Raw genomic sequence first — 12,978 nt, 5'->3', positions numbered from 1 at the left:
TCTCTCTCTCTCTCTCTCCCTCATCTATTTCATATACCTGGCTAAACAACCAAAAGCAGCCAAAACTTTAAAAACTTAAAAACCTAAAATTGAAATTCCCCTTCCTCTCTCCCCCCCCTTTCTTTTACCATCCTCTCTCCCCCTCTCCCTCCCCATATCCATATATCTCCACCCATGCCAACCTGAATCGGTACCCCCTCCACACACATTGCAATCTAATGTATTTTAACCTTCAAAACTTAACTATTGTCGATACCCGTCTCCCCCCCTTATTATCTCTTACCCCCCCTTTTCTTTCTCGCATTTCCTCCAAAATGTTAACAACCATTTCTGTAAGGTCTGACGAGGCTGTTGGGTCGTAAAGAAGGTCCAACATTCGAAACATATGTAACCAAACAGATAAAACGGTAATAAAAAATAAAACACATATTTGCTCTGCAATAGTATTGAGCACTCTCTTCAGGTTTTTGCTAATTACCAGTTTTACTTTATATATAGTAAAAATGATTTGCTTTTAACCTTCTAAACGCATCCATTCATGTACGTAATTTTTATTTCAATTTTCAATTCATATACAAATCTTCAAGTGCATGTAAAGAAAAAAGATTTTCTTTCATTATTTCCAGTTCTCTGACTAACGCGATGACTGCTTTTTTATTTTTTTATCTTTAAAAATGAAGCCATTATCAAGATCCATGGACAAACACACTCTCGCTCGCAGAATTCCACCATGCGGTCAAGGAAAAGAAAGAAAAAAAACAGACTCTTCATTGATAAGGATGTATAACATTGAAATATATCTGATATAAGCAAATGAATTTTTTTTTTTTTTTTTTGTAAAAAAAAAAATTGCGTTGTTTTTTGCCTTCTAAACGGTGTACAGTCTTTTCATCACCCGACATTTAATCACATGGTTTGTTCATCATTAATTACTTGGCGATTTCCGAAAGCGCTTGAAGGTATTATTTTTTCATCGCATTATATTTGTCTATTTTAATAAAATAGTTATTGAAAAAGTTTCTTTTATAATATTCTGTATTGTTTTCTTTTAAATTCGGTATTGTTTGTTAAAATTAAGTAAAAAACAAAAAATAAAATTATTTGCAGAAGTTTGTTTACATTTAAAAGTGAAAAATAAATTAATTAAAATAAATGTTATGTTTCATTGATTGAGTTTGTCGGACTGACTTCCTCATCTTGGTTGTTTTTGTCACAACGTTTCGGCCGTTTCGGCCGTTTCGGCCGTTTCGGCCGTTTTGCCCTCCGGCCTTCATCAGGTGTTTTGTATCGAACTCGGGAATGAGGAAATCATTCCGACAATCTCAATCAATGAAAACACCTCATTTCAAAAATACAGACAATTAAATGTTATGTTTATTGTTTATTTGTTAAAAAGTTTTAAAAATTGGCTGATATTTACTTTTAGCGAACAGATAGCTTCTCCTCTAACACTTGCATGATTGGAAGCGGGGGGGACAGTTTTACCATATATATATATATATATATATATATATATATATATATATATATATATATATATATATATATATATCGTAAAATAACCTTAAAATTGTCAAAGGGGCTAAAAATTTACCCTAATAATATAATAATTGCATAACATTATTACATAAATATTTTTTTTTCTTGGAGGTGATTAATTGCCTCGGTGTTGAGTGATTAAATGTCTACGTGATTAAAAACATGTGATTGAATGTATTGTGATTATATGTCCGTGATTAATAGTCGGGTGCTTAAATGTCAGGTGATGAAATGTCGGTAAACCCTTCTAAACGTATCCATTTATATACGTTATTCTGGTGTAGTACATTATGAAAACTTGCTTGCTTGTCATTGTTCACACCTTTCATTTGAACATGAAGCTATTAGCTGGCAGGAAGAAGCGCATAAAATGTAAATAAAAAAATATAAGAGAAATAGTGGGAGGAGCCGAGTGTCGGAAATAATTAAATGGGGGGATGGGAAAGACAGAGAGAGAGAGAGAGAGAGAGAGAGAGAGAGAGAGAGAGAGAGAGAGAGAGAGATTGTTATCAGGAGAGGAAAGAGCAGATAAATCAGAATCATATAAATTGTAAATACATACAATCAGGAACACGGATATTTTCAAAAACGTTACGTCCTTTGCATTCTTTTTCAGAGAACAGATTTCAACAGACGTGTGTCGGCACACTGCTCTTCAATTAATTGTCAAAATGTTAAAAGTAAATTCTTCTTTCAGTTGTCAATATGTTAGTGAATCTTATTGCTGATATATCTCTATATAAATAAAATGAACTCATTTTTCCCGTCTGATTTTGACCTTAATAGGATTAAAAATCAAGATATTTCATGCAAATATAATATGCACAAACGGCAGAACAATATCTAAGGTGTGTTATAGGCTTGTTATTTCTCAAATTCCTCGATAATCTTATATTACTATACTTTTTCTGCTGAGAAGTCACGGCCAAAATCGGTTAAGATCAATGGAAGTGGTAAAATATTTTCTCTCTTATAAATTCCTCCTCCCCCTGCCACCACTTAACACCGTTTGGGGATCGTTCACAAGGAACAGTTGAGAAGAGAACACCGGTTTGGCTTCGTAGTTCTTTCATGTGAAGTTATTTAAAATCACTAAACTAAGCTGCAGTGCTCTGTGGCGTAGTGGTTAGCGTGCTGGACAATTCACATTATATTTTCACGTTCGCGCCGACCTACCGTAGTCGTTTTTTTTTTTGTTTGTTTTTTTTTTCCTAAACAACTGGAATGGACTTTTCTTGGTGGCCGAACTTTTAACGTTGCAGATGTTTGTTTTTTTTTGTTGTTTTTTTTTTACACTTTATTTTCCTACTTTTACTCATGACTCTGGGTTTGATCCTTCCTACCATAACATTTTTTAAAACTCCCCCCCCCCGTCCCGGAAACAAACACTCGGGCAACGCCGGGTACCCCCGCTATCTCTATCTATATAAATAAAATGAACTCATTTTTTCCCGTCTGATTTTGACATTAATAGGATTAAAAATCAAGATATTTCATGCAAATATAATATGCACAAACGGCAGAACAATATCTGAGGTGTGTTATAGGCTTATTATTTCTCAAATTCCTCGATAATCTTAGATTTCTATACTTTTTCTGCTGAGAAGTCACGGCCAAAATCGGTTAAAATCAATGGAAGTGGTAAAATATTTTCTCTCTTATAAATTCCTCCTCCCCCTGCCACCACTTAACACCGTTTGGGGATCGTTCACAAGGAACAGTTGAGAAGAGAACACCGGTTTGGCTTCGTAGTTCTTTCATGTGAAGTTATTTAAAATCACTAAACTAAGCTGCAGTGCTCTGTGGCGTAGTGGTTAGCGTGCTGGACAATTCACATTATATTTTCACGTTCGCGCCGACATACCGTAGTCGTTTTTTTTTTGTTTTGTTTTATTTTCCTAAACAACTGGAATGGACTTTTCTTGGTGGCCGAACTGTTAACGTTGCAGATGTTCTTTTTTTGTTGTTTTTTTTTTTTCACACTTTATTTTCCTACTTTTACTCATGACTCTGGGTTTGATCCTTCCTACTTACCTACCATAACATTTTTTAAACCCCCCCCCCCCGTCCCGGAAACAAACACTCGGGCAACGCCGGGTACCCCCGCTATCTCTATATAAATAAAATGAACTCATTTTTTCCCGTCAGATTTTGACCTTAATAGGATTAAAAATCAAGATATTTCATGCAAATATAATATGCACAAACGGCAGAACAATATCTGAGGTGTGTTATAGGCTTATTATTTCTCAAATTCCTCGATAATCTTAGATTTCTATACTTTTTCTGCTGAGAAGTCACGGCCAAAATCGGTTAAGATCAATGGAAGTGGTAAAATATTTTCTCTCTTATAAATTCCTCCTCCCCCTGCCACCACTTAACACCGTTTGGGGATCGTTCACAAGGAACAGTTGAGAAGAGAACACCGGTTTGGCTTCGTAGTTCTTTCATGTGAAGTTATTTAAAATCACTAAACTAAGCTGCAGTGCTCTGTGGCGTAGTGGTTAGCGTGCTGGACAATTCACATTATATTTTCACGTTCGCGCCGACATACCGTAGTCGTTTTTTTTTTTTTTTTTTCCTAAACAACTGGAATGGACTTTTCTTGGTGGCCGAACTGTTAACGTTGCAGATGTTTTTTTTGTTGTTTTTTTTTTTCACACTTTATTTTCCTACTTTTACTCGTGACTCCGGGTTTGATCCTTCCTACTTACCTACCATAACATTTTTTAAAACTCCCCCCCCCCGTCCCGGAAACAAACACTCGGGCAACGCCGGGTACCCCCGCTAGTCATTAATATTTTTCATCTAAATATATTTTTGGATATCTGTCCAATGTCCAACATCGTATCAACATCTGACTGTGGTCGCTGATGTTTACACCTCCGCGTCCAAAATGAATTCATTAAACTCTGTGTACATTGTCTGTGCATACACCAACCTGAATTAATTTAAAACAAATAATTATATGTTGACCAATCAAAGGATTCTCTGAATTTATTCGAAATCGACTTTTCTGGGAGCCAACTCAATCCTTTAAAAGATTAGATTTTCTTCAATAAACCAGTGGAGTTCAGTTGAATCGGCACTGTTCGAGTCCAGTGGCAAGGAGAAGACCAGGAAGACTGGAAACAATGCCGAGATAAGCGGCGAGCACATACAGCATCTGAAAGTCCCACATAGTCACGCATTTAGTACTGCCCAGGTTCAACGTTGCTTAACTTCGGTGATCCAGCGGGAACCGGTGTGTCAACGTGATCATGCCGTATTTGCGTATATTTTGTCCAGCAAACAAAAGAGAGTTGCAACCAGAGACTTATGTATATGGGGAATAACTGATAAATTTTCCCCAAAGGAAGATTACTCTGGTCATCCATACACAGAAAATATATACAATATGTACATTGTAAACGATACATCGTAATTGAACCAATTTTTATTATTCATTGCACTAAAACAATTAACAAATGTTAATATATCTTTAAGTACTTTTAATGAAGCTGAAACGAGATTTTTCTCTTTGCTTTGAATCTGATGCGACTGCAATTATCTACTATCATATAAAAAGAACGTTGTGTGTGTGTGTGTGTGTGTGTGTGTATGTTTGTGTGTGTGTGTGTGTGTGTGTGTGTGTGTGTGAGGTCGTTCCCTATGGACTCCAAAACGGCTGGGTCGATTTTTATAAAATATGTGTGTATGTGTGTTGCGCATGAATGACAGAAAGTAGTGGGAGAAGTGAGGATTTTCACAGTTGACTTGACGTAAACATTTTTATTTACAAGGGTGCCACACATAGAATGATACAAATTGCATCAATCAGTCTTAGTCCGGCATTACTTGAGTTTGTCTGTCACAATTATCACCGACAGAAGTAATACATCTGCATATTCATTTACTCAGATTCAAAGTCATCCTTTCGTTAGCGCCTGCTCGCATCTGTCTCGTCCCGTTATCGTTTCTCTACACGAGAACTCACATAACAGAAGTAAAAAGAGTTAGATTCCCTTGATCGCAGTTCTATCATTAATCATTATAACGGGGTGTAAGTACAATAACATTAATTAAAATAAATTCCTGAAATGTATAATTTTAACCTCCTCGAGGTCCACGAGGCGTTTCAGCGTGAATCATTGAGGACGCCTGCGTATTCTTGCCCCATGCCCTGAACCCCTTATAACTTTTCTTATTTTTAATTTATATAATTTTCATATTATTTTATTTACTTCCTTTTCAAGGGGTCAGGCACAAGATCAAATGTTGGTTTGATAAAAGTGTTTCTGAGGAACGAACTGGATTCGAACTCGACACACCTACGTTTTCAGTGCTACGCAAACCTCGCTATAATGCAATGTTACGGAATATGTAATCCTACAGACTATGTATTAGGAATAGAACGATTTCGAATTTTTCCCGATTCCGATAAAATTACCGATTCCGATTCTTTTAATTTTCTGAATATAGTTTTTTTTGTTTGTTTGTTTGTTTTTTGTGAATAATCATAAAAAAACATATTTAATACATGCATATATTTTCGCAAACGTAACAATACACTTCTTGGGGTGATTTATAGATTTTTTTTTTTTTTTTTACTTTTACTGGTAGCTTAAAAATCAATAAATATTGATCATTTCATCATTAATACGAGCCATGGAAAATTAAGTATTAAACAAAAGTTAATAAATAAAAGCAATAAAAAGAATCGCTTTTTGGCATCGGAAAATAGACATAAATCTTTGCGATTCCGATACCTCCAAAAAGTTCCGACTTTTTTTTTTTTTCGATAATCGATTCCGATTAATCATTCCAACACTAATATATATTCTTATGAGGGAGGGTCTGTCGCCAAAAGTTTTGTGTAGTTTCCATTATGGCTATGACCCATAACTTCAAACACACACATGAACTCTTCTCTCTTGCAACAAGCCTGTATAATCTTAAATGTCTAAACAGAAACTCTTTGCACGACTAACTCATGTCCTTAAACCTACAAAGGAAAATAACCAATAAAGCCGGAGTTAAAACATAGGAGAAATTCTTGTCTTTTTATTCTACAAACTCGAGGGGGAGTTCGTGAAGAAACAGACAGACAGAAAATTCAACTTTATATATAGATAGAGATATGTTGTTCTTGTTTGTCGTGACTAACTCGTTTACCTACCAACTTACTTAGTTGAAATGACCCTATTAACGTTGATTTCGTCGAGACATGTTTGTGGTTGGCAGGTCAAAAGAGATTTGCCTCAAACGTAATCCTTCTTTCTATTGGTGGAGAGGGGGTGTGGGAGATTATATATATATATATATATATATATATATATATATATATATATAGAGAGAGAGAGAGAGAGAGAGAGAGAGAGAGAGAAAGAAGAAGAAGAAGAAGAAGTAAAAAAAAAAGTTCGATTGATAAACGAAAGAAGAAAGAAAAGTTTTTGAATATCGAAAAGTTAAAGGCAATAATTAGAATCTAAAAAAAAAAACAAAAAAAAAACAGGTTTCATCAGAAAAAGGAAAAAGGAAAGAATGCTTTAATATAAAGAAAGAGAAGAGCTTAAAAGAAAGAAAGAGAGAAGGAAAGAAAGAAAGAAAGAAAGATGGGGAATAAAGAAGATGTCATTTTAGAAGAAAGGTTTTTCGTGATCGAACAAAAAACATCAATAAATAAAGAAGAAAAGAAAAGAATTTTGAGAGAAAGCAATATGCCATTTTGAAAGGCTGAAAGAAAGAAAGAAAGAAAGAATGTGGATAAAAGGAAATAAAGAAAGAAAGAATAAAAATAATAATTTTGAGGGAAAATAATTAAAAAAAAAAAGAACGTTTCTGAATTTTTGAGATGATGATTGATAATTGAAAGTATTTGGATTATTCGGACTACCGTTCTCATCTTGAGTGTTATTTTCACAACGTTTTGGTCAATGTAACCTTCGAACTTCTTCAAGTATATCGTGACGAACTTCGCAAAGATCTGAGCCTCAGTGGATGATAAAATTCCGTTGTAAAAGTTACGCTCTTCTGGAGGTTGGAGGTTCAATCCTCAGTACAGGTTAAAGAAATTAGAATCTAAAAGAAACAAAAAAAAAAAAGATAGAAAGGTTTTATAAGGAAAATAGAAAAAAATAGAAAGACTTCAGATAAAAATAAAGATAGAAAAAATCAAATTTCATATAAAGAGAGAAAGAAAGGAATTTTGAGACAAAGAAAGAACGAAACAGGTTCTTTCGATGAAACAAAAAAACAAAAAAACAATGATTTGAAATTTGAAAAAAGAAAAAGAAGGAACGAAGGTGACACTTTGAAAGGAAAACGAGGATAGTTTAAAAGAAAAAAGAAAAAGAAATAAGGAAGATGTCATACTTTGTAGGAATGGAGTTTAGATAGAAAAGAATGCATAATTAGAGAAAGAATAAAAGAAAGATAATTTTTGAATGAAAGAAAAAAGAGAAGAAATATGCCACTTTTGAAAGACAAAAAAGAAAGAAAAGGAAAATTCAATAGAAATGAACGAATTAAGAATAGAAGAAAAGAAGGAAAGAAACGAAAAAAATATATTTCGATAATTAAAAACATTAAGAAAAATAGAGAAAAGAAATGCAAAGACCTTTCAAAAAATATTCACGAAGTACTAGAAAAAGCAAATGAAAGAAACAGCAGGAGGAAGAGGAGGGGGCGGAGGAGGAAATCAACTCATGTAGAAGGACAAGGTTTTATGAATGAGCAAGACAATAGTGCGTGGGGGAGGGGGTATTAGGCGGAGTTTACTTTAAGAAATAGGGTTTGGCCTCTTTCGTTGATTCGAATATAACATGACAGAGTTCAACCTGTCTCCTTGGTGACAAAATGACGCCCTGTTTGGATCTGTAATCCGCCCGTCTTGACATTTCAAGTACCTTTGCCAACGTCTTTGGTTGCTTCTTCTTTCCAGCCAGGCACGCACTTCATCTACAAAAAAAAAAAAAAAAAAAAACATGTCGGAGGAAGCCAAACAGGTGACATTTTTTTCTTCACGCTTTTACCCTGGTTTGTTTTAATCTTCTAGCTGGTTTAAACATCCATTTATAGCACCAAGTATTTCCATCTGTGTTTCTGGTTTACCTTTAGTGTTCAATCGTTATTTGTTCATTTATCTTCTTTGCCAGCTTTCATACCGTTCTCAGACTGGTTCATCAAGCGCCGCTTGATTCAAGCGGTGCTATCCCCCCCCCTCTTTAAATGGGTCGGACCTCTTAAAATAGAGCCGTTCCATATAAGTTATCAAATTTACCAAATTTTCATTACTAATGATTACTATATTGACCAATTTCTACTGCACACTCTTTAACCCTTATCCTTGAGTGGCCTCTGGGCCTTGATAATGTGGTGATGCCTTTGTAAAAAAAAACAAAAAAAAAACAAAGCTATCATTTATTAGGTTCATTTGTCCGTTTAAGCGCAACCACTTTTACCAGTTTTACGACATCTCAACACTTTAGAGGTTATTTAACAGGATACATATGATAAGCGTTCCAGTGTATACTATTCATTAAACACATGTTGCTACTTTACCGGTAAGTTGCGAATTCGTACCTTTCCAAATAGTATTAGGATCACAACAGCTACAGCTAATTTTGAACTCTGTGTAATTGATTTCTTAATTCGCAACGTTCTTTATAGTGCCGAATCACGCATCCACATACACATGGAAAAGTTTTAATTTTGTGATTATATATATATATATATATATATATATATATATATATATATATATATATATATATATGAATGGAAATGTATAAAAAGGAATACGAAAAGTATAAAAGCTTATAACTTTTCTTTATTCGTTTTCAATTGGTGACGTGCAGGAATACAAAATAATATTATGAAAACAAATTAAAAAACTTTTTTTACAAGTACATAATTTTCGACCGATCCTTCAGTCTTCATCGGTGTAGCATATATATATATATATATATATATATATATATATATATATATATGTAGAAATATATTTTTCTTATTATATATCAATCCTTATATAAGAAGATCAATGTGATTACAGAGCAGTATATAGAATAAATGACAAAAATATTCCAAAATTCATGATGTTAACCATCTTATAATTTATTCCTTTAAATTGTATAATTGAATTGTAAATGTCAACTGACTTAAAGGAATAAATTATAAGATGATCAACATCATGAATTTTGGAATATAACTTTTTGTCATTTATTCTCTCTCTCTCACTCTCTCTCTCTCTCTCTCTCTCTCTCTATATATATATATATATATATATATATATATATATATATATATATATATATATATATATATATATACACACACACACGACATAATCATGTTGACATACCGGCTTTTGCCGGATCAACGAAGTTGAGAAAAGGTGGGTTTGACTGGTGCCAGATGGGTGGCTATTTGGGAATGCTAGGCGTTGTATGTACTGCGCCGGGATGTAGAAATTTCCAGGTTGTTATCTGGGGGTGCGTTTAATCCACTGAGAGAGATGCACTCTCAGTTTTCGTTAAGACATGCATCTAGTAGATGCGTGGCAACTAATTACATCGACTGAGATGAGCAGTTGTTTCAAAAAGTGTGGATGGTTCTACATAAAACCTTCACCACTATAAACAAATCAGCTGCCCGGTGTTATCTGGTTGTAAAATATGCTTAAATATATTTTGATTTATGCAGGTTTCGTATTTAATATTACAGACTCAGGTATCTATTGATTATTATATTGTACCCAAAATATGATTGTGATTTTAAAAATAAAAAAATATGACTTCAGTGTCATCAGCTAGAATCGAAACCAAAACATATAGCTCTCCAGCCTTATGCGTTACGTCTGAGCCACATCCATATGCATACAAAATGTTAATAAAATAACGTTCTTTAACCTATAAATCTATATTTGCATATGCATGTATAGTCTTTAGTGATTGGAGTATACTCTGACTGAGTCATTTTTTTTTATTGCATTTTCACCCCAAAGCGGGGCTACTATCTGAGACATAATTGCAGGGATACTATGTAGGGAGTTGAGCAACAAGATGTCTGTTTACATTACACTTGAACTTCTGCATGTCAGTAAAGCCGGAAGCAGGAATCCAGAAGAGAATTCCAAAGTCTAGCAGTTCTGGGGAAGAAACTATTAGAGTAGAAGGCTTTATGGCATCTATGGATCTCTACTGTGTAGGGGTGGGATTTTGCTGCTTGTCGGGTTTATCGAGGGTATTTACGTTGAGGGGGTACAAGGACTTGTAGTTCGTCAGAGTATCCACCATTAAAATACTTGTAAAACAGGCAGAGGGATGCAATATTTCATCGATGGGACAGAGGTTGAAGCCTAGCTGACAGTTCAAGACCTATCAGGTTGGCAACTCTCTTTTGAACCCTTTTCAGGAGTGAGAGATTAGTAGCAGATGCACCAGCGCAAATGTGACAACAATACTCCATACATGGGTGAATGATGGTCTTGTAGACGTACAGGATAGTTTCAGGCATAAGTAACTTTCTAGCACGGTAGAGAGAGCCCACTTTCTTCGCAGCAGCTGTGGCAATGCCCTGGATGTATCTGTTCCAACTCATGTTCCCTGTGAACATTAAGTCGAGGAGTTTAAAAGAAGTACTTTTACATAATGTATCTTTAGCCATAGCTATTGGTGGTAGAAAAGGTTTCTTGTAATTATTGAAGGAAACAAGTTTAGTCTTAGCAGCATTGAATGTTACCATCCATTTTTGTCCCCATTCCACCACAGATTGGAGGTCATCCTCTAGGGTTTCTGCCATTGCCTTACATATGTGTCTATTCGTTTTCCCCTTGTGCCTGTCATAGAGTGTGGTGTCATCAGCAAATATGCCCATCTCAGAGATAATTTTATCAAGGAAGTCATTTATGAATATCAAGAATAATACAGGTCCAAGGATCGACCCTTGAGGTCCACCCACATTTATATCATATTGTTATGTTAAGTATTCGTCCAGTAATACCACATAATCTGATTTTCCAAAGGAGACCATCGTACCATACCTTGTCAAAAGCCTTAGATATATCTACAGCTACTGTCCTACCTTCCCCTGTTTAATCCAGTACATGGTATATAATGTTCAGAGATTACAGTTAGGATATCTGCAGTAGAACAGGCTTGCCTGAATCCATATTGTTGGTCTGACAGGATTTTAGCAACTGTAAGGTAGTGGGCCAGAGCTTGATTAATTATGGACTCAAAGTTTTTTGTTGAAAAGAGGGAGGAGACTAATGGGCGATAATTTAATGGGTTAGCTCTTTAATCAGAATTCTTGTAAACTGAGGCCACAGAAGCAGTTTTCCAGCAGTCAGGAAAGCAAGATTTGTTAAGGCATTTGTTGAAAAGTTTTGACAGGACTGGAGCAACCTATGCAGAGCATTTTTTTAATAGTACAGCCGGGATGAGATTAGGTCCACATGCTTTTGAGATGTCTGGGGGTTTTTATATGCACTTGAGGAATGGTGATTTTCACATCATCTAATGTGGTGTCTGTCCTCAAAGGAAAATCAATGGGGGAATGGTTTGCTGGGTTCAATGTTTGAGGCAAACCGACTGGCAAGCATGTTAGCCTTCTCGGTTGCCGTGCAAGCAACCTGATTGTTGGATAATAGGGCAATTGTTGATTGCTCATTATTTACTAAAATGTTGTAGATTTTCCAGAAATCACAAGTTCATAATTTCTGTGCTTCAATGCGTTTTCTGGTGATTGTGATGTATTCTCTTTTAGTTGTCACTGTTTCTTTCTTACGATTACTTTTAGCTTCTAAAACTTTTATCTGTTTGTATTGGACTTATTGCGGATAAATCTGCAGTATGCATGTTGCTTTTGAGCAATGGCAGCTGCGCAAGTAGATTTCTCGTTGGCAGTGGTCATTGGTCTTTACTGGAATTTGAGTGGCAATAAGCCTCCACAAGGTCCCAGTTCTCTTTGCACTTATACAGTGGAGGTCTGATCAGTGCTCACTCCTCGGTCTTTCCTTCCTCTTTGACTACTTGGCTATTTGGTTTCACTCTTTTTTCTCAGGGGAGGGGCAGTGATGTGGTAATGGGGGGATGGGGGTGGGGTTAGAGAACTTATAAGTTATTATTTTTATCATTATTATTATTATTATTATTGTTGTTGTTGTTGTTGTTGTTGTTTGTTTGTTTTAATATATATACAAAAATATCAATTCAAATTTTGGTTTAAATAGTTTTATTAAAAAATTTTGTAAAACGAACTCTATAAATAAAATCATTCTTGTCACGAATAAATAATATAACACATTATTATTATTATTATTATTGTTATTATTATTATTATTATTATTATTATTATTATTATTATTATTTACTCACTAGGAGTACTCACACAGGTTATCATTAAAGATTTCTCTTCGATAACAACTTGTGGTGTTCTCTGGAGTTTGAGTGATAA

At 34.8% G+C, this 12,978-nt stretch overlaps 1 long non-coding RNA gene across 1 annotated transcript in view; it reads right to left on the bottom strand.

The window, feature by feature from the left end:
* Positions 1-7,285: 7,285 nt before the first annotated feature.
* LOC145280083 (uncharacterized) overlaps positions 7,286-12,978 on the bottom strand; it is a 29,119-nt gene continuing 23,426 nt past the window's right edge. The window contains exons 3-4 of the long non-coding RNA XR_013868538.1: positions 8,427-8,478; positions 7,286-7,599 (exon numbers count right to left, since the gene is read on the bottom strand). This is a non-coding gene — a long non-coding RNA (uncharacterized LOC145280083). The remainder of the gene's footprint in view (positions 7,600-8,426; positions 8,479-12,978) is intronic.

Source organism: Euprymna scolopes, chromosome 7, assembly GCF_053919585.1.
Source record: "Euprymna scolopes isolate OS-2025 chromosome 7, ASM5391958v1, whole genome shotgun sequence".
Lineage (NCBI taxonomy): Eukaryota > Metazoa > Mollusca > Cephalopoda > Sepiida > Sepiolidae > Euprymna > Euprymna scolopes.
The sequence above is the reverse complement of the archived record's forward strand: the minus strand, read 5'-3'. Positions and strand labels throughout refer to the sequence as shown.